Below are 23,158 nucleotides of genomic sequence, written 5' to 3' on the forward strand. Positions count from 1 at the left end.
AGTGAGTGGGGACAGAGTGGAGAGAAGGATAATAGACCCATGTTTATGTTAAGGCGCTGTGGCTGCAGTGTTCACACTTCAGATATGCTATCTATATCATTGCGTTCACACAGGTCTGCTCTCTGATTTGATCCAAATATCTAAGCTTTGTGATGTATATATTCTGAGTTAAAACTACAAATATCTATAAATGTCCCTCTCCACTCTACTGATTGAGACAGCTGTGATTAAAGGCCTGTCTGTCATTGGCTGTTCTGTGGTGCTGCAAAGTAACCAAGTACATTTACTCAAGTATATACAAGTACTTGTACCTACAGTACAATTTTGAGGTACTTTTACTCTACTTTCCATTTTTGTTACATATACTCTACTATAAATACAGCATTTGACAGCCTCAGTTACTTGTTACTTTGCAGATTTTATTATTAATAAAAAACATAGATGGACCACTTAATACTGCTATGAAGTTGATCTACAATGTGCGCACGCACGCACGCACGCACGCACGCACGCACGCACGCACGCACACACGCACACACACACACACACACACACACACACACACACACACACACAAACAACTGTTACTGTGTTACTGTGGAGACGTTTGCTTGTATTTGTCTTTGAGACATGTTTTGTAGTGTTTTAGAAATTGTACTTAAAAAGAATAAGGTTTTAGGATCCCGGGCAATGGGATTTACAGTATATATCCTAGAACCCGCAGGGACAATCAGCCGTATTAGTGGTTGTTGTTGGTTTTCAGGGAGATATCACAACCAATGCATTTTCAAATCAGATCCACAAACACAATAAAAGTCATGCTCCACTCCTCAGTCTGGAGTGGCCACATAGAAGAACGCCTTGGTTATAGACATAGTGGAGGACAGATGTGATCTGGGATTGTTAACCTACAGTATATGCACTCAATATACATCTCTAGAACACATAGAATATGTACAGTAAGGTTCAGTAGAGTACAGTAAAAGTACAGTAAGGTTCAGTAGAGTACAGTAAAGTACAGTAAAGTACAATAAAGTACAATAAAGTACAGTAAGGTACAGTGGAGTACAGTAAAGTACAGTAGAGTAAAGTACAGTAGAGTACAGTATAGTAAGGTACAGTACGGTACAGTAGAGTACAGTATAGTATAGTACAGTAAGGTACAGTACAGTAAGGTACAGTAGAGTACAGTAAAGTACAGTACAGTAAGGTACAGTACAGTAAAGTAAGGTACAGTAGAGTACAGTAAAGTACAGTAAGGTACAGTACAGTAGAGTACAGTAAAGTACAGTAAGTTACAGTAGAGTACAGTAAAGTACAGTAAGGTACAGTAAAGTACAAAACAATACAGTAAGGTACAGTAGAGTACAGTAAAGTACAGTAGAGTACAGTAAAGTACAATAAAGTACAGTAAAGTAGAATAAAGTACAGTAAGGTACAGTGGAGTACAGTAAAGTACAGTAGAGTACAGTAAAGTACAGTAAAGTACAGTATAGTAAGGTACAGTAGAGTACAGTACAGTAAGGTACAGTACGGTACAGTAGAGTACAGTATAGTATAGTACAGTAAGGTACAGTACAGTACAGTAAGGTACAGTAGAGTACAGTAAAGTACAGTACAGTAAGGTACAGTAGAGTACAGTAAAGTACAGTAAGTTACAGTACAGTACAGTACAGTACAGTAAGGTGCAGTACAGTATAGTAAGGTACAGTACAATACTGTAGGGTACTGTACCTTACAGTACCTTAAAGTATCCTATTTGTTGGGTTGGAACCGAGCCCACACTGTTTCGAAGGAACAGTATTTCTAGTTTATTTATCTATCAGTCAGTCAGTATCTCCTCAAAACTTTCATCTCCTAAACGCTTACACCTTTCAACACCATTCAAATGGTTATGTGTTCAGCTTACTGAGGACACGTGTGCTTGTATTCTTCTTTTTGAAATGTTTTGTAGTTTTAGAGAAATTTAACCTAGAAAAGAAGAAAGTTTAAGGATCCTGATTGGTTGTGATATGTCCCTGGCAACCGGCGGCAACCAGTGGAATGGCGGACTGTCCCTTCAGGCTATAGAATTTAAGGATTTTACTGTAGGTCCCAGTGGCCTGAGGGGACAGTCAGCCATTGTGTTGGTTGTTGTTGGTTGTCAGGGAGATCAGTTGACAGGCTTTTCAATAAGGTACAGTCGAGTACAGTAGAGTACATAAAAGTACAGTACAGTAAGGTACAGTAAGGTAGTCAGGTACAGTAGAGTACAGCACAGTAAGCAGTGGCGTTTCTGAAAATTGTGGGGCCCCCCTGCGAGGAGGTGGGTGGGGGCCCTTTTGCAAATGATGCGCAGCTACCGACTCGTTGGGTCGAGGGGAGCACATATAAATACACAATTAAGCTTTTAATACCACAACTTTTACACCACCAACAAGAGTATGAACATGATTAGTGCCAACTCTACCAGAGGGAGCTTGACACTAGAAACACAGCTGTAAACACAAAGCAATCTGTTGGACATTGTGTTTGATATGTCCATTCTAAACAACTGTTGCAGTGGGCCGCTAGGCTAGGGGGCTGCCCAGTGGCAAAAACAAAAAAAAAAAAAAAATTTTTTTTTTTTTTTTTTTTTTTTGGGGACCCCCTCTGCTGGGGGCCCCCCCGCCTTGCGGGGGTTGCGGGGGCCTCCCCGCCGCCACTGACAGTAAGGTATAAGTAAGGTACAGTAGAGTACATTAAAGTACAGTACAGTAGAGTACATTAAAGTACAGTACAGTAAGACAGACACATAACTAATTGAGGAGAGGCTCTATGGGTTGTATGTGTAATCTTTTTGTCTGTTCTGTTTTTGAGTTTCTTTTTTTTGTTTTGTTGTTAAGTGTTTATATGTATGCAGCTGTGGCTCTGTCTCCAAGACAAATTTCTCCCCTGGGAGACAAATAAAATTGAACCTTGAACCTTGAACCTTGTACAGTACAGTACAGTAAGGTACAGTAAAGTGCAGTAGAGTACAGTACAGTAAGTTACAGTACAGTAAGGAACAGTAGTGTACAGTTAAGTACAGTACAGTAAGGTACAGTAGAGTACAGCGAAGTACAGTACAGTAAGGTACAGTAAGGTACAGTAAGGTACAGTACTGTACATACATACACAGGGTATATAGTTGGGTCGACAATGGCAGTTCCGTGACCGTGGAGAGCAAAGGTCCGTTTCTCAATGGATTTGTCATCTAGGAGGGTTATTAAACAAATTTGGCCGGGGTGTCTTTTTTAAAATGGCTGGGAAAATGTTTGACAGCTAGGGTAATTTTCAGTCTCATTCACTTGCTATACACTACACTATAAAGGCAAAAATGACTCCCAAAAAATCTGCTTTAAGTGGGATGTGAGGGGTCAAACTAGGGGTTTTTAATTATTCTGAATCCATTGCAAGCATTTGTTTTGCATGAAAAACATTCCTTGGGTTAAAAACGGACCCCAAAAGACTGTGAAAATTGATGACTCATCACTAAACCATCGTATTGTGGGGCCATTTCTTGCCCAAGGAATGTTTTTCATGCCAAACAAATGCTTGCAATGGATTCAGAATAATTAAAAATAGGGATGTCCCGATACCACTTTTTTGCTGACCGAGTACAAGTACAAGTACTTCATTTTGAGTACTCGCCGATACAAAATGTCTTTAAATTACGTTTTCTTTTTTTGTTTTTTTTTATCAGATGTTCCTCACTTTCTGGCTGTATATAACACATTAAATTGCATTGCTTTCCCAGAACATGGCACAACTGCCACACATTTCACCTTTTTTTTCAGGTTTAGCCCATGGAAATTCCTGTACTGTGCATGATCTTCTAGATCTGCTATGCTCAAACATTTTGTATTTTTACTTTTGATACTTTAAGAGAGAGAGAGAAAGGCGAAGTGGCGGAACACACAGGGTACTCGGGCGCTTTGTGAGCAGTATCGGACGAGTACCTGTTTTGCTCATATCTTCGCAACCGTTGCCCCGATCCATGCCAATTCACACATGACCCTCTACTAGCGCCACCATGAGGCCTAGTACACAGTATGTCTACACTCATGTCATCAACATGGATCTGTCTCATAGCGCTACCATCAGGCCTATTTCTTCAAACACATTTTTGGACACTGCTCCTACAGATTTTGCCCTAAAATCCACAACTCGGTACACAGTATGTCTGCACTCTTCTCATCAATATGGATCTGTCCCATATAGCGCCACCAACAGGCCAATTTCTTCAAACACATTTTTGGACGCTGCTCCTACACATTTTTGCCCTAAAATCACACTGTCTCTATCTCCCTAGGGAGTCTTACTGGTATGTATTTGCCCCCCCCCCCCCCACCCTCTTTATCTTGTTATTGTTGAGCACTTTGTAACCCTGTTTTTTAATTAATCGTCCATGATCTAACCTTGATGTCTTAATTCTTCTTTCATCAATTTCCTATTTTTCCCCAGTGCATGACAACCTTGAGGTGAAAGAAATGGGGTGGCATGGTGGGTGTGTACGAGCAGCAGGTATGTACGTGAGGTTAGACATAAGTTGCAAAAAAACACACGGTGCCACTTGAAATTTTAGATTATGTTTGTTTTAAATGATCAATCTGCTGTGTTCCAGATCGGGTGTTGACGTCTGCTCCTCCAAACAACCGGTTCACCCACGACAGCAAGAAGAATGTAAATAGTTCCTCACCTAGTTATTGGTGAGGAACTTTATCTTTATCTTGTTATTAAGCACTTTGTAACCCTGTTTTGATTTGTATTTTGAATTGCTCATCCATGACCTTGATCACTACTCTTTATTCTTCTTTAATTTAAATGTCCTCTTTTTCCCAGCACATGAACACCTGGAGGTGAGAGCTTGGTGTGGCATGGAGGATCCGTACAAACCGGAGGAACTAGAGGTCCCCATAGTAGCATGTACAGTACATTAAGTTAGACATAAGGTGCAAAAAATATAAAATAAATAAATAAACTTGATCCTACTCCTTTTCGGAAATTTTTTTGGCCTTGTATTTTATTTTAAAATGTTTTAATGTTCGAAATAAACTTTCATTCATTCATTCACTCATTGGTTTGATTCTGATGTTCTACTATTGCAAACTTGGGTATGAAAGTTCTGTATGTGCCTTCTTGTTCTATGCAAGTGTTTTAAGTATTTGCCAAGCATGTTGACTTTTTCTGTGATAATAAACGCCATTTTTTATACTATTATGTCAGTCTTTGTCAGATAAATCTCTCTCTATATATATATATTCTTCAAACTAATGTCTGTTTCAAGGAGGAACAGATCTCAACACACACACACACACACACACACACACACACACACACACACACACACTTAGTGTTAAGCCTGTTCAGTTGTGGTAGATCAGCTCAATTGATGTCCAGCACACCTGAAACTCTGATCAGTTTGGTTGAGTGTCTCAAAAGTACATCTAGCACTGCCCTTTTCCTCCTCACATGTGTTTTGAAGAGCCTTTGCAAGTTTACATGAAATTATGCTCACCACTATATATTTTGATTGTTCATAGTGAATCGTCATGTTGGGTTGTTTTAGTTTCATTGTCAAATTAAATGGGAAAATGGGTCTTGTGTGTGTTACAGTAGGTCCATGGGCTGGGTTGCTCAACCACCTTTTTTAGGCAGATTGGACCAAGCCTAACTTAATCTGGTTTTAGTCATCCTTGCCCTTATAGAAAATAAATTAATAAAGAGGCTGCCGTTCCGGACCTATACAGGCCATCGGTCGGTATCCTTTCCTAATAACACACATCTTCACACTGCAACAGTTAGGCTCACACTGACCAACAGAATGATAGGTGAGGGGAGCATATATAGGGACCGGTCAAACCACTGTAGCCAAGAGGGGGGTGTAAAGACAGGGTCTCCTACTCCTACTTAAACATGCTACAAGTAAACATGCTACAAGTTCCCCCTCATGATGCAGAGAGAGTGGCGCAGTCCAATTGGCCCCATCATAGCTGCCATGGAGCAGCTGGTCCCACTCTCTGGCCAGCCCATCATCCTCATTCTCCTCCCACAAAACTAGTGACTCAAAGAAAACATAGTCAAATATAATAAATAACTCACCAATATAACAACTAAAAAAGTATCTGTTCAACTAAGTGTGTGTGTGTGTGTGTGTGTGTGTGTGCGTGCGTGTGTGCGTGTGTGCGTGTGTGTGTGTGTGTGTGTGTGTGTGTGTGTGTGTGTGTGTTTTTCATCACATACAATAAATGAAATGAAGACAAATAATAAAGTCACCATACAGTATAGGCTGTCTGCCTGTCTCATGCATACATGAATTACTGTATATTTTTCACAATTCATTTTTAGAACCTTTAGGACCCAACTCTTGTTTCAGAGAATTTGAAACCAAAGCTGTATTGATGTGGTACCATAGTAGTTGGGTCGAAAATGGCAGTTCCGTGACCGTGGAGAGCAAAGGTCTGTTTCTCAATGGATTTGTCATCTAGGAGGGTTATTAAACAAATTTGGCCGGGGTGTCTTTTTTAAAATGGCTGGGAAACTGTTTGACAGCTAGGGTAATTTTCAGTCTCATTCACTTGCTATACACTACACCAGGGGTCCTCAAATACAAATCTTGAAGGTCCAGAAATATTTTTTTGAAACAGGTCCGGGTCCGGAAAAAAAAGGCGAAGGCGAAATAAGGCGGATACATTAATACAGTATGTACTGTATGTATGTATGTTTATTATAATCATTAGAATTGTTTATTTTAATTATTATTATTATTATTTGGAACTTTGGAAATCTCAGTTGGAACTGTTACCCCTGCTACCCGATGCTGGATAAGCGGTTGAAGATGGATGGATGGATGAATAATTATTTATGCATGTAGAGTAGGCTACATTATTTACATTTATTGTGTAGCAATAAAACACTGGCTTATAGTTTAATTATTGGAAACTAAAGAGCATAAATGCAATATTAGGCTTGTCGTTCAGAATGGAAAATAAAGTGAAACTTAGCGTGAGGGGGAGAGGATTACTTGACATTCAGTTGACACACGTACTGCACAAGCCAGACTGTGCTGTTGCCTATGTCAAATGGCCAGTCAAATCAGGGTCAACGAGTCATAGTTATTAACCTAACACAGCCTAGGATAGCTGGCAATAATATGCGACGACACATCACATTGTTAAAGACGCATGATCACGCATCGCGAGTTTCGCGACCATTTCTCGTCTAATGCAAGCAGTCGGAGCCTTACATCGTGGATATTAATGTGTTGCTGTTGTCCTCTCCAATTGAACAGCCAAAGGTAGAAGATCTCTAAGTTATTAATCCAGTGGGAGCAATGGTTTCCAAGAGGTTTAGCAACTTTTTCAGGCAGCGAGCGGCATGAGTGTGTGGAGAGGGGAGGGGAGGGGGGAGCAGCATGGAGAGCAGACTGCTTCGGAGGGAACTAAAACCTTTGATCTACAAGCCCACAGCACGTTGCACCCGCGACGCTTTGTGGGCTTGCAAATTGGCGTAGGGGACGGGGTGTGTCTTGTGAGCCTGTGTATGTGTTTGAGCGAATGAGCACATACACACCCACGCACACACAAACACAAATCACACACAGTCAGTCCGATCGTCAGATACAACTGTGCGGAGATTTCTCAGAAATGTGCCGCGGTCCGGACGGAGGTGCGCCTGGGTCCGGACATGGACCGCGGTCCGCCTATTGAGGACCCCTGCACTACACTATAAAGGCAAAAATGACTCCCAAAAAATCTGCTTTAAGTGGGATGTGAGGGGTCAAACTAGGGGTTTTTAATTATTCTGAATCCATTGCAAGCATTTGTTTTGCATGAAAAACATTCCTTGGGTTAAAAACGGAGCCCAAAAGACTGTGAAAATTGATGACTCATCACTAAACCATCGTATTGTGGAGCCATTTCTTGCCCAAGGAATGTTTTTCATGCCAAACAAATGCTTGCAATGGATTCAGAATAATTAAAAATAAGGATGTCCCGATACCACTTTTTTGCTGACCGAGTACAAGTACAAGTACTTCATTTTGAGTACTCGCCGATACCGAGTACCGATACGAGTACAAAATGTCTTTAAATTACGTTTTCTTTTTTTCTTTTTTTTTATCAGATGTTCCTCACTTTCTGGCTGTATATAACACATTAAATTGCATTGCTTTCCCAGAACATGGCACAACTGCCACACATTTCACCTTTTTTTTCAGGTTTAGCCCATGGAAATTCCTGTACTGTGCATGATCTTCTAGATCTGCTATGCTCAAACATTTTGTATTTTTACTTTTGATACTTTAAGAGAGAGAGAGAAAGGCGAAGTGGCGGAACACACAGGGTACTCGGGCGCTTTGTGAGCAGTATCGGACGAGTACCGATACCGCAAAATAGGCCGGTATCGGGGCAAGTACCGATACCACGAGTATACCGATACCGCATCCCTAATTAAAAACCCCTAGTTTGACCCCTCACATCCCACTTAAAGCAGATGTTTTGGGAGTCATTCAGTTACTACACTATTAGTTATATTTTGATTATACTAGTTATATTTTGATTATATAACCACGACAGCAAGAAGAATGTAAATAGTTCCTCACCTAGTTATTGGTGAGGATCTTTATCTTGTTATTAAGCACTTTGTAACCCTGTTTTGATTTGTATTTTGAATTGCTCATCCATGACCTTGATCACTACTCTTTATTCTTCTTTAATTTAAATGTCCTCTTTTTCCCAGCGCATGAACACCTGGAGGTGAGAGCTTGGTGTGGCATGGAGGATCCGTACGAACCGGAGGAACTAGAGGTCCCCATAGTAGCATGTACAGTACATTAAGTTAGACATAAGGTGCAAAAAATATAAAATAAATAAATAAACTTGATCCTACTCCTTTTCGGAATTTTTTTTGGCCTTGTATTTTATTTTAAAATGTTTTAATGTTCGAAATAAACTTTCATTCATTCATTCACTCATTGGTTTGATTCTGATGTTCTACTATTGCAAACTTGGGTATGAAAGTTCTGTATGTGCCTTCTTGTTCTATGCAAGTGTTTTAAGTATTTGCCAAGCATGTTGACTTTTTCTGTGATAATAAACGCCATTTTTTATACTATTATGTCAGTCTTTGTCAGATAAATCTCTCTCTATATATATATATTCTTCAAACTAATGTCTGTTTCAAGGAGGAACAGATCTCAACACACACACACACACACACACACACACTTAGTGTTAAGCCTGTTCAGTTGTGGTAGATCAGCTCAATTGATGTCCAGCACACCTGAAACTCTGATCAGTTTGGTTGAGTGTCTCAAAAGTACATCTAGCACTGCCCTTTTCCTCCTCACATGTGTTTTGAAGAGCCTTTGCAAGTTTACATGCAATTATGCTCACCACTATATATTTTGATTGTTCATAGTGAATCGTCATGTTGGGTTGTTTTAGTTTCATTGTCAAATTAAATGGGAAAATGGGTCTTGTGTGTGTTACAGTAGGTCCATGGGCTGGGTTGCTCAACCACCTTTTTTAGGCAGATTGGACCAAGCCTAACTTAATCTGGTTTTAGTCATCCTTGCCCTTATAGAAAATAAATTAATAAAGAGGCTGCCGTTCCGGACCTATACAGGCCATCGGTCGGTATCCTTTCCTAATAACACACATCTTCACACTGCAACAGTTAGGCTCACACTGACCAACAGAATGATAGGTGAGGGGAGCATATATAGGGACCGGTCAAACCACTGTAGCCAAGAGGGGGGTGTAAAGACAGGGTCTCCTACTCCTACTTAAACATGCTACAAGTAAACATGCTACAAGTTCCCCCTCATGATGCAGAGAGAGTGGCGCAGTCCAATTGGCCCCATCATAGCTGCCATGGAGCAGCTGGTCCCACTCTCTGGCCAGCCCATCATCCTCATTCTCCTCCCACAAAACTAGTGACTCAAAGAAAACATAGTCAAATATAATAAATAACTCACCAATATAACAACTAAAAAAGTATCTGTTCAACTAAGTGTGTGTGTGTGTGTGTGTGTGTGTGTGTGTGTGTGTGTGCGTGTGCGTGTGCGTGTGCGTGTGTGTGTGTGTGTGTGTGTGTGTGTTTTTCATCACATACAATAAATGAAATGAAGACAAATAATAAAGTCACCATACAGTATAGGCTGTCTGCCTGTCTCATGCATACATGAATTACTGTATATTTTTCACAATTCATTTTTAGAACCTTTAGGACCCAACTCTTGTTTCAGAGAATTTGAAACCAAAGCTGTATTGATGTGGTACCATAGTAGTTGGGTCGAAAATGGCAGTTCCGTGACCGTGGAGAGCAAAGGTCTGTTTCTCAATGGATTTGTCATCTAGGAGGGTTATTAAACAAATTTGGCCGGGGTGTCTTTTTTAAAATGGCTGGGAAAATGTTTGACAGCTAGGGTAATTTTCAGTCTCATTCACTTGCTATACACTACACTATAAAGGCAAAAATGACTCCCAAAAAATCTGCTTTAAGTGGGATGTGAGGGGTCAAACTAGGGGTTTTTAATTATTCTGAATCCATTGCAAGCATTTGTTTTGCATGAAAAACATTCCTTGGGTTAAAAACGGAGCCCAAAAGACTGTGAAAATTGATGACTCATCACTAAACCATCGTATTGTGGAGCCATTTCTTGCCCAAGGAATGTTTTTCATGCCAAACAAATGCTTGCAATGGATTCAGAATAATTAAAAATAAGGATGTCCCGATACCACTTTTTTGCTGACCGAGTACAAGTACAAGTACTTCATTTTGAGTACTCGCCGATACCGAGTACAAAATGTCTTTAAATTACGTTTTCTTTTTTTGTTTTTTTTTATCAGATGTTCCTCACTTTCTGGCTGTATATAACACATTAAATTGCATTGCTTTCCCAGAACATGGCACAACTGCCACACATTTCACCTTTTTTTTCAGGTTTAGCCCATGGAAATTCCTGTACTGTGCATGATCTTCTAGATCTGCTATGCTCAAACATTTTGTATTTTTACTTTTGATACTTTAAGAGAGAGAGAGAAAGGCGAAGTGGCGGAACACACAGGGTACTCGGGCGCTTTGTGAGCAATATCGGACGAGTACCGATACCGCAAAATAGGCCGGTATCGGGGCAAGTACCGATACCACGAGTATACCGATACCGCATCCCTAATTAAAAACCCCTAGTTTGACCCCTCACATCCCACTTAAAGCAGATGTTTTGGGAGTCATTCAGTTACTACACTATACAGGAAGAAATTACTCCCAAAGAATCTGCTTTAAGTGGGATGTGAGGGGTCATTCTGAATTCATTGCAAGCATTTGTTTTGCATGAAAAACATTCCTTGGGCTAAAAACGGACCCCAAAAGGCTGTGAAAATTGATTGCCCAAGGAATGTTTTTCATGCAAAACAAATGCTTGCAATGAATTCAGAATAATTAAAACCCCCTAGTTTGACCCCTCACATCCCACTTAAAGCAGATTTTTTGGGAGTCATTTTTGGTATAGCAAGTGAATGAGATTGAAAATTACCCTAGCTGTCAAACATTTTCCCAGCCATTTTAAAAAAGACATCCCGGCCAAATTTGTTTAATAACCCTCCTAGATGACAAATCCATTGAGAAACGGACCTTTGCTCTCCACGGTCACGGTACTGCCATTTTCGACCCAACTAATAGCTGCTCAGATTCACCGCTCCACTTCGAACAGGCCGGACTGGGCCCGTCAGTAAAATGAAAGAGAGCATTGCCTGGGCCCGTCAGTAAAATGAAAGAGAGCATTGCCTGGGACCTTGACACCTTTTACTATTATTTTTTGGGTGGAAGCGAGCCCACACTGTTTCGAAGGAACAGTATTTCTAGTTGAATATAAAGTCTTAGTTGCGACCAACCTGCTATCAAAACCTCCACCGGCTGTCTGTCCGTCACGTCACACTTTTGCAAAACACTTTTTTGTGGACACTGCTCCTACAGATTTTGGCGTAAGATTCTTCTTCTTCCTTCTTCGATTAGGGAGTCTTACTGGTGTTAAGGGGCCAGGGCCTATGGTTTACTTTATCCCAAGGCTTAGATGACAAAGAAGGCTGCAAAATGTTGAGGTTCCCTTTGATATATAATCTTTTTACGGCCTGTGAATAAATGAAATACTCTGGATATGATGAAACACCCAGCTCATTGACTCAAAATGATACATTTTGTTCCCAAAACACTTTCTGATCCAGAGAATCTATTAAGCGTGTGTTGTCATTAACCTTTCCCAAGTGCAAATTGTTGTCGATTTCTGAATAGGTATTTGATTATATATATATTTGCTCTATCTTTCTAAGGGGTGACTTAGTTGACCTAGTGGGGGTTCTGTTGGTCGGTGAACACTATACTGTGTTTATGGTATATCCCTAATTCCCTAGTGTTACCAGTAAGACTCCCTAATCGGGAGATAAGCGACCGTAGGTGGACGAATAGGTACCGGCCCCAGCTCTCCCGGACACTCCTAGGCTGAGTTAGGGCATTTTATGTGAGCTGCAGTGGAGGGGTCCTCCACTGGGGGCGCCACCACTTTTGCATCCGTTCTGGAGCACCAGGAGTGGGTGGTCCCCAGGAATTCCCCGTGAGCAGCCCTGTGGGGGTGGTCATTTGGTCATTTTTGCACATTTGGTAATTTTTTACACCTGGGGGTCCTCCAGTCCGGGGGTCCTTGGAGGTTGTAGTTTGGCAGGTAAGGAGTGTGTGTGCAAAAGTTGGCATGGATGGGGGCAACGGTTGTGGAGATAAGAGCAGGGCAAAAGTGTGACGTATGACTCACGGACGGACATTTACACCTGGGGGTCCCCCAGGGACCTGGGGGTCCCTGGAGCTCCGGGGGTCCTTGGAGGTTGTAGTTTGTCAGGTAAGGAGTGTGTGTGCAAAATTTGGCATGGATGGGGGCAACGGTTGTGGAGATATGAGCAGGGCAAACGTGTGACGGACTCACTCACTGACTGACTGACTGACTGACTGACTGACGGACAGCCTGTGGACTGTGGAGGTTTTGGTAGTAAAAGCGACCTACGGTCGCAATTAGTCATATTGTACACACAGTTTTCTGTTCATGTTTCTCAAGGAGTACATCCATAAGTTGCTGCCTCCCCTCATCGCCAAGTTGATGGAGCTGAAGGATGAAGAAAAGGATCTCGTCATCACTCTGCTGAAGGTAAACACACACGCATGTTTTCCCCATCTACCATTAAACATCGCTGTTTAAAGAAATCTGCTCAATGGGGTATTTACACTGAATTGCTATGAGCTGCATTAAGGGCCGTTCACACTGAGCCCTATAACTATGAAGATAACTATTGTTCACCATTGTAATTTTTTTGATAGTTGAGTAGTTTAGACACTTGAGTTAGAATGATCGTGGCTATTCACACTACAAACTAAGCAGCTTTACAGGGCCACATTGGAAACAAGTGTTTCATTGTGCTTTTGTGTGTTTAATCTGTTTTGAAGTTATATTTTGATTACTTGTCATTCTTTTACCAAAATAACATACAGTAAGTACACAAATGATGCTTGGCGAGATAGCAGACTAGTCTTCCTACTCTTTACACTATGGTACATTATTGCAGCCTTAGCGAGAATGTTTTCAAACTTACCAGAGACCTCCAACAAAGTTGCTAAATGTTAGTGGTTAATATGCCCTTGTCCTTCCATCAGGTATGCTCCCCACCCTGTTCCCCTGCTTCCCCATCTCCATCCACACGCTGTGATGAGCTTACTTTCAGACACTCGAATCCTGAACATTCCATGTGGAACTTTTTTTTTTACTCTGAGACGTGTGATGGTTGGGGACTGAGGTGACGGGTCTTAGCAGCACCTAGATCCTCCGTAGCAAGAAACAAGTCTTCAATTTCAGGATAGTTTAATCTAACTAGTTCAAAGAATATACCGGGTATCTGGTATAATGCAAGCAACTGCACTCAAGGTGTCCTTTTTCAGAGTTAAAAGATTTCGGCTGCACTGAAGGTGCTAAATGTTCCTTTTTATTTGATTCTGTGAAATAACAAAGTATCAATCGTACCAACAAGCTGAAAATTTTTCAACTAGTGCTATGTTTTCTGGAGTGACAAAGCCACAATTTGAAGCTTCCAATTAAATCCTGAAAAGCTTCTTTGGCTTGCCGTGTGAAGGCACCTTAGGTCAAAACATGACTTGCATTCCCTAGAAAACGTTTAAATATTTTTTATTGCAATCATTCTTTGGTAATTGGTAAAAAAATATATACTGTACTTATGTTTTTATGCTCTTTTATCGTTGTTTAACTAGCCCTTCTGTCTTTGTCTCCAGTGTCTGTCGTCAGTCGCCACAGCCCTGCAGAGTGGTTTCCTGCCTTACTGTGATCCTGTGTACTCGCGCTGCGTCAACCTAGTCTGGGATCACATTTCTTGGGTTTGTAACCGGTCTGGAGCGGAAACCACAAAACGTCATGTTGTAGTCAAAAGGACTACAATTTGCCGGAAAGATCAAACCGGATTCAGTTTTAACCCCAAATATTCCCGTGGCGCTCAAGGACACATTTTTAGGACCTACCTAATAAACTCCTTGATGCGGAGTAGTTTTGCTTTTGAAAAATTCGTTTGGTATATGCATCTTTTAGTCCAACTTTTAGCGACTGGCAAGACTACACGAGGCTACTGGAGCATTTTAATAGGGATTGTGGAAACAAACGGAGGGAACCAAATCAAAGCGACGCCGCTTCTTCTACTGGTTTCCGCGCTCTAGGCGGAAACCAAACGGCCTGTTGTGAACGAACACCAGGCTCTCTCTCCGGAGAAAGCCTGGTAGGCGAGGTTATAGCGTCACCCTAGTCCACAAGACACTTGTCGGGGGGAGGGTAAGAACATGCACACCCTAACACCAATGACGTGCTATGAGTGTTATACAGCCACTAGTGATGGGTCTGTAGCTTTCTTTCGCTACAGCTGCTGCGAACTGCACGAGTGCTGCCTTATAGGCATGGCTCAGGGATGCAACAGGTGTTGCATTTAGTGCTGAATGTCTATAGGGCTTAACTTGTTGGTATGTTCAAGTGATGACTTTTGCACACTGCTTCTCATTTCATGTCTTATGTAGTTACACCGTCATTTAGGTTTCGATATGTACCAATGACACAATCATACCCCACCCAATTTATGTGCTCCAATAATATTTGGTACTCACTACACGTACTACACTACAACTGCTGGATTTAATTTCAATGTATCTAGTCTTCTAGTGGTTAACATGCCCTTGTCCTTGGATCAGGTACGCTCCCCACCCTGTTCCCCTGCTTCCCCATCTCATCCACACGCTGTGATGAGCTTATTATTTCAGACACTCGAATCCTGAACATTCCATGTGGAACTTTAATGACTCTGAGACGTGTGGTGGATGGGGACTGCACCTAGAGCTTCGGTAGAAAGATGCAGGTCTTCAATTTCAGGACCATTTTGTCTAGTTCAGAATAAATCAGCTATTTGGTATAATGTATACGAGCAACTGCAATCGAGGGGTGTCCTTTTTCACAGTTTACAGATTTGGACATTGATCAGTAAAACATTTTAGCATCATTCTCACAGTTGAATTCCAAGTGACAATTCCAAGTATTTTCGTCCCTGTACAACCAGGGCAAGGACTTCATGATCGCGGGTCTGGAACTGCTGAGCGGCCTGGCTAAGAGCCTGGGTTGCTACTTCGAACAGTTTGTGATTGATTCCCCCATCATGCCGCTGCTCATCAAGTGCATGAAGGTACTGTGTGTGCGCGCGTGTGGCAGAATAATCTTTCACATATCTGGATATGATGAAACACCCAGCTCATTGACTCAAAATGATACATTTTGTTCCCAACTGTAGTGTTCTGATCCAGATCCCTACAGGTTTAGCTAGATGTGTCTTCAGAAATGAATGCAAATGTGTTGTTGAGCCCTAATATATCAAGTTGCTGTTTGTCTTGGTTTTGCAGGACAGTATGCCTGAGGTGAGAGGGAGATCCTTGACACTGCTGGGAAATCTAGCCAAGGACTGCTTCCGTTGTGTCAAGCCCTTTTTTGGTGAGTTATGTGTGTTTTAGTGTTTTGAAATAAATCAAAATGTATTTCTAATCTGGATATGATGACACACCCAGCTCATTGACTAAAATGATACATTTTGTTCCCAAAACAACACTCTGATCCAGATCTGCAGATGAATCTGTTAAGCATTCATGTGTTGACATTAACGTCTGTGTGTGTGTATGTGGATACACAGCATGTTAACCATAGTGTGGTGCTCTCTTTTGTCCCTGTAGCTGAGATCATGTGATCTCTGCGACTCAACTTGAACCAAGAGATTCTCTCTGTGTGTAACAACGCCACCTGGGCCATCGGCGAGATCTCCATGCAGATGGGTGAGAAACCTGGTGCCTCTTTTAATTTATGATCTCACTTCTCTTAACTTCCTTTTTGTCTCTTTTGTTCTCTGTCCTTTTTGTCTTGCTCTTTTATTTGTCCTTTAACTTTTTTGCTCTCACGTCAGCCCTTTTGTGTGATACAGTATCTTAGTGACCCTTCTTCCATTAACCTTGATCTAATTACTCGAAGAAACACTGGCACCTCTACTTAGCTTTGTAGAGGTTACACAGCGGCACTCCGACGTGTCGGGTTTCCGACAATTGACTTCAATGGGTCGGAATGGGGGTGTGCCTCCACTTTTCTATAGACATTGCCACTCCGAATTGGTGACACGTCGGCACTCCGACATGTCGGCTTTTCGACAATATTGACTTCACCTTTGAAGTTAAGTGCTGCACAGATAGGCTTTTTGAGGTCATCGAATCTATCTGCGCAAATTAATTATCCATTATCCAACCGCACTAATTATATCAATCCCATGCATATACATCCGCACCATCACATATTCCATATGTCAAATTATTATTTTCTTTAATAGGATTCACAGAAATGCATTGATTTAGCCTATACTGAATGCTATGTTCGTCTTTTTTCTGCTGCGGCGCATTGATTCAGACAGAGACAGATGGATAGACACGGGGAGAGAGAGAGAGAGAGAGAGAGAGAGGGAGAGAGGGAGAGAGGGAGAGAGAGAGAGAGAGAGAGAGAGAGAGAGAAAATAATAGGTCTAATGCCTCCTCATCTCCCTGTGTTTATTAATTCTTCAAGTTCAACCCACGGTTAGTGTAACCAGGCGGTAACCAAGCAGGCGGTAGCCTATTACTGAGGTTTAGGTAGGAAACGGGCGATCAAAAAATAAAACCAGGCAGCCTGCGGGACTCTCAAAATCTTGCAATAAACCAGGCAGCAAATAGCCTACTTTAGCAAGATATTATTATATATGAATAGGAGAACGTCAACGTCTCTCTCTCGCTGGCTCCTCTCTGCGCTCAGCTCATAAAGCTCTCCATTTGGCAATAGGCCTATATGCGTGAAGTTTCTATGAAAGAGATTGAACTTGCGCACCGCTACCAGCCTACCATAGAGGTAGTTAAGGTGGGTCAGTGCGACCAGGCATGCCGTGATGCTGATCCGACTCGAGTCAAGTGGTGGTCACAGCTGTTTCGTGCATTAGTGTGGAAAAATTAACAAATGATACAAAATAGGCTAAGTTAGGCTATTTTGTATCATTTGTTATTTTTTGAGTGTCTGTTAGGCTGCCTAACACACACTCACACACAGACACAAGCATTCAGAGATTTAGGTTTTTGCTGATAGATTGTGTCATAATTTATTTCCTGATTGGGGATTAAGTTGGGATTTATCAACTATCCTGTATTAAGTTATCCAGGATCAGCCAGCAGAAGAACACCGCTCTAGTCCTTGGTTCAGTGATTGGTTGCGATCAAGGAATCTACGATCAACCTCATTGGCTTTAAAAGGAATACGTGAATCGCATTCCTTCCTTCCTCAACTGTAACTCTGGTTCCAACAAAACAAATTGTTTTAGATATTGCTGATGTGGATATGATGACAAACCCAGCTCATTGATTTACAATGATACATTTTGTTCCCATATTATGTCTGATCCAGTCAGCATGGGGGGGAATTGTCGCTGCACTAGTGAATCCTACTGGTTGGTTGAGGTGCCTGTTCAGCAGCCAGCAGGGAGTGTAACTGGGAGTGTGTTCCTCCACATGTGTTCTCCCTCCCACTGTCATATTAAAAGTGGCTGAAGACTTGGATGTGTTTTGGGGGAGACGTGTTTGTCTACTAGGGCTGGGCAATATATACGAATATTATGTTATATTGTGATATGAGACTGTCACCTGGGATTTCATGTATCGTCTTTTCCTGGTTGCAATCACTTAAAAGCTTTGTGTTTTATACTTAAAATTACATTTATAATGAATTATGGATATGGTGATATTGGAACAATATATTGTGATTATTAGATTCTGTCCATATTACACGGCTCTATTGTCTACGCCCTCCCAAGACCAACAAGTAGGGGTCGGCAGTGGCAGGGACGCATCTATGAGGGAATTGGACATGACTAAATTGGGGAGGGGGAAAACGATAATGATGGCACTCCAAAAGCTGCCAACAACTCTGGCTGGACGAATGATGTTCCCTGGTGTTTGACTGTCTTGTCTTGGCGGTGTATTTTCCAGGTGACGGTATGAAGCCCTACGTGGGCATGGTTCTGCCAGATCTGGTGAAGATCATTAACAGGACCAATAACCCCAAGACCTTGTTGGAGAACACAGGTAAACCCCTTCCCCTATAAATATATCCTCAACAGATATTCCGACCATAATTGTCTTGGCATGGGTGTGTACTGTCTATGGATAAAGCAGTGGTTCTCAAACTTTGACATTTCAAGGACCCTCCTCAACTCTGACCGCATACGCTAATAGACCCAATTTTTGGGATTGACGTCGGGTGATCAATGTGTGCGCGTCAGTTTTTGGAAAGGCATCTAAATGTTCTTTATCTGGATATGATGAAACACCCAGCTCATTGAATCAAAATGATACATTTTGTTCCCAAAACGCAATTCTGATCCAGATCTACAGGTGAATCTATTAAGTGTTTGTGTTGACATTAACGTGTGGGGGTGCATGTGTGTGTGTGTGTGTATATATATATATATATATATATATATATATACAGTATTTACTGTATGTTAACCAGAGTGCAGTGTTCTCTCTTGTCCCTGAGCCGAGTTGATGCCCATTCTGACTGGGACTGGACATGTGTATCATGCCATGACAGTGACATAGAACATTAGTATTTGATGAAATAGAAATTTAAAACACTTGGAAAAACATGTGGACATTCACACAGGCAAGTATTGGAGCAGTTAGCACCGCTCAAACAGATGGGGATTTAGGTGGTGGGGGTGCGCAGAGCCTGGTCTGGATGCCCCTCTCTGTGGTGTTCTGTGTCACAGATGGGGTCTTTCGGGGACAGGTTCCACTATACTTGAGGGGGAGGAAGGGGTGGTGGCCTGCTTTGGTGCTTGGCTGGTGCCTAGTTAACTTTACTTGCGGTGTGTTTTAACAGCGGGCGGCAGTTGGACGTATTTTCCGTAATTGTGTTATTTGTCAATGGGACCCGGCAACTAATGGCGATAGCAGGCTATGTGGCTATAGTGGAAAACGTCGCCCAAAAACATGACAATATTTTATCTTTTGGAAGACATGGCCCAGAGTTGCCGGCTGTTGCCCACTGTTAAAACGTAGGGTTAGAATTGGTGGTCAATTAGAACAGAGCATTGTGATGGACCTCCCGTCTCGGCTCAGGTTATCCTCACATAGCAGCTAGCATAGTTTTCAGAAGATTTGGGTGATTTGAGTTTATATACTTTGACTTAATTGACTTAATTAATTTAAAACTAAATTGGGGGTGTATTTGAGAGCAATGTATCATCACTTTTGCAAGGTACTTTTCGCTGGTACTTTAATATTCAAACAGCCAGACCGACTGTATAGTATGTAACTGAACCGAACCCCCTGGTGTGTCCCCATGTGTGCAGCCATTACGATTGGCAGGCTGGGTTATGTCTGTTCCCAGGAGGTGGTGCCAAAGCTGCAGGAGTTCATCAGACCATGGTGAGTCACAGAGTGAATGGAAGTGTTTTTAAGCTGTGTGTAAACACAGCTTTAGTAAAGAGGTGATTTTGTGGCGCGACATACAGGTGACCTATTTGCCCAATGGCTGTCCATGTCACATGGTAACCGAGCTAGTTTCATGATTGGGAGCGGCCCTCCAGACGATGGGGGAAAAGAACTGCATTAGGGCCAATAGCAGGGGAGTTTACCGCTCCTCCAGACATGGAAATAAACTGGTGTAATGAAATATTTGTCCAGCAGGGAGCACCATTCCTTCACAGGCCAGCCCAGGCCAGTGGAGTGTGTGTGTGTGTGTGTGTGTGTGTGTGTGTGCGTGGCTGCTGTGCCTGTGTGTGTGTGTGTGTGTGTGTGCGTGATCACGTAACGTTGCTGAAAAACAACAAAGATAATTCCAATTCCAAACAATGTCCATGGGATTATAGGGACAGCACTTGTTGGCGATCTAAGGATAGCATTTTTAATTCCCTCAATAGAGTTTAAAACGACCAGTTCTACCGGAGCTAGCATTAGCCATTAGCCAAACTTTGGACAGTGTGGAGAGAGGAGGAAGGAAGCGTGTCCCAGGGACGGATTAACCCCCCGCGAGGGCCGAGCCCAGGGACGGATTAGCCCCCGCGAGCCCCCCCCTAAAAAAGGGCCCCCCCCTAAAACATTTTTTTTTTTTTCAAACTTTTTTTTTTTAAATTCTTTTTTCAAACTTGTTTTTTTTAACAAAACATTTTTTTTCCCAATTTTTTTCAAAAGTTTTTTTTTCAAACTTTTTTTCTCTTTTCGGCAAGTGAATACAGCTTAATATTGACAATTGTCAATTCTTGTTACTGAATAGGTGCTTGGTCTACCTACCTTCTTTTACTTAGATTACTATTTCTGTGCATTTGATGTATTGATGATGATGTATTACCTTGCTTATTGTACGTTGCTCTGGATTAAGAGTGTCTGCTAAATGCCTAAATTGTAAATTAAAGTTCTATCTATTTCTAGATCTTGCCGTTCTGGATATGATGACACACCCAGCTCATTGCTTTACAATGATAAATTTTGTTCCTATTATTTCTGATCCAGAACCTAAAGCCTGTGTGTATGTAGATTTTATTAGTTTATGGTTTTGACCTTGTAACGAAACATTTGTTGTAACCACTCCTCTGCCCAGTTGCACAACGCTGATAAATGACGAGAGGAAGGAGGAGTCTGCGTTGCGAGGAATCTGCCGGGTGGTCAACAGTAGTGGAGTGATGCTGGTGGGTGTTTTGTTTTGCTTACAGGATTACTGGGAACATAACTTGATGCACAGTGATGTGGAAATGGAAGTGACCCCTCTTTCAATGATTCGTAAAACACAAAATCTGTCTTTGTCCTTATGTGTTCATCCTTTGCACTGCTTGGAGATCTAACCAAAGCCTGCTTCCCTCACGTCAAGCCCTGTGGTGAGTTGTGTGTCAGTGTTTTGAAATAAAATCAAATGTCTTTCTCATCTGGATATGATGACACACCCAGCTCATTGACTAAAATGATACATTTTGTTCCCAAAACAATGCTCTGATCCAGATGTGCTGATTCATCTGTTGACATTAATGTACCCGCGACACAACTGGTACCAAGAGTTTCTCTCTGTGTCTAACTACGCCACCCGGGCCATCCGCGAGCTCTTCATGCAGAAGGGTGAGAAAGCTGGTGCCTCTTTTAATTCATGATCTCACTTCTCTAACTTCCTTTTTGGCTCTTTTGTTCTTTGTCCTTTCTGTCTTGCTCTTTTATTTGTCCAGTAACTGTTTTGCTCTCACGTCAGCCCTTTGTGTGATACAGTATCTTAGTGACCCTTCCTCCATTAACCTTGATCTAATTACTCGAAGAAACACTGGCACGTCTACTTAGCTTTGTAGACTAGAATAGTAGAATACCTTTCTGTGTGTGTTTCTTGTCCTGTTTTCAGAATAATGGGCAGTAGAAAGGACTGGTAGAGAATACTTGACTCTTGTGTTTTATAGATTAGTTTGGGCTCTCATCTCTGTTCATTTAGAAGTGTTGATTTGTCTCTTCTCTCTGCTGTAAATACCTTGTTTTTAAATTATAGCGTAATGACTAGTTTTCCTGTGAAAGAAAATGTATCGCAAAATATTAGATGGAACAATGGTGTTGATGTATCTTTTGGAAGTATTGATGGAAACTCTGGATAAGGTTATCTGGAGGTACTTCTTAAACCTGTCAGTCTCTGAATCTTTTAGTCCTTAATGACTTACTGAAAACAACCCGTTTTCATATGTAAATTCCAAAGAATCAAACAATCATCATTTCCAGAGTGGAATTTCTGGGGCCTGTTTCACGAAACCTAGATTGGGGATTAAGCTGAGATTTATCAACTATCCTGGATTAAGTTATCCAGGATCAGCCAGCGCAAGAACGCTGCTCTGGTCTTTGATTGGTCACGATAAAGGAGTCTATGATCAACCTCATGGGCTTTTAAAGGAATAGGTGATGCGCATTCCTTCCTTCCTCCACTGTGCCTCTGGTTCCAACAAAACAAATTGTTTTAGATATTGCTGATCTGGATATGATGACGCACCCAGCTCATTGATTTTCAATGATACATTTTGTTCCCAAATTATGTCTGATCCAGTAAGCATGGAGAGGCGGGGAATTGTCCCTGCACTAGTGAATCCTACTGGTTGGTTGAGGTGCCTGTTCAGCAGGGATTGTAACTAGGAGAGATGGTGTGTTCCTCCACATGTGTTACCCCTCCCACTGTCATGTTAAAAGTGGCTGAAGACTTGGATGTGTTTTGGGGGAGATTGTCTACTGGGGCTGGGCAATATATACCAATGTTATGTTATAGTATTATTATAATATTGTGATATGAGACGTCACCTGGGATTTTGTGCATCGTATTTTCCTGGTTGCAATCACTTAAAAGTGCATTACATTTACAATGTATTATGGATATGGTGATATTTTCAAATAATATATTGTGATTATTAGATTCTGTCCATATTACACAGCTCTATTGTCTACGCCCTCCCAAGACCAACAAGTAGGGGTTGGCAGTGGCAGGGACACGCATCTATGAGGGAATTGG

Source organism: Nannobrachium achirus, assembly GCF_963921795.1.
Source record: "Nannobrachium achirus genome assembly, chromosome: 20".
In the NCBI taxonomy this organism is placed as follows: domain Eukaryota; kingdom Metazoa; phylum Chordata; class Actinopteri; order Myctophiformes; family Myctophidae; genus Nannobrachium; species Nannobrachium achirus.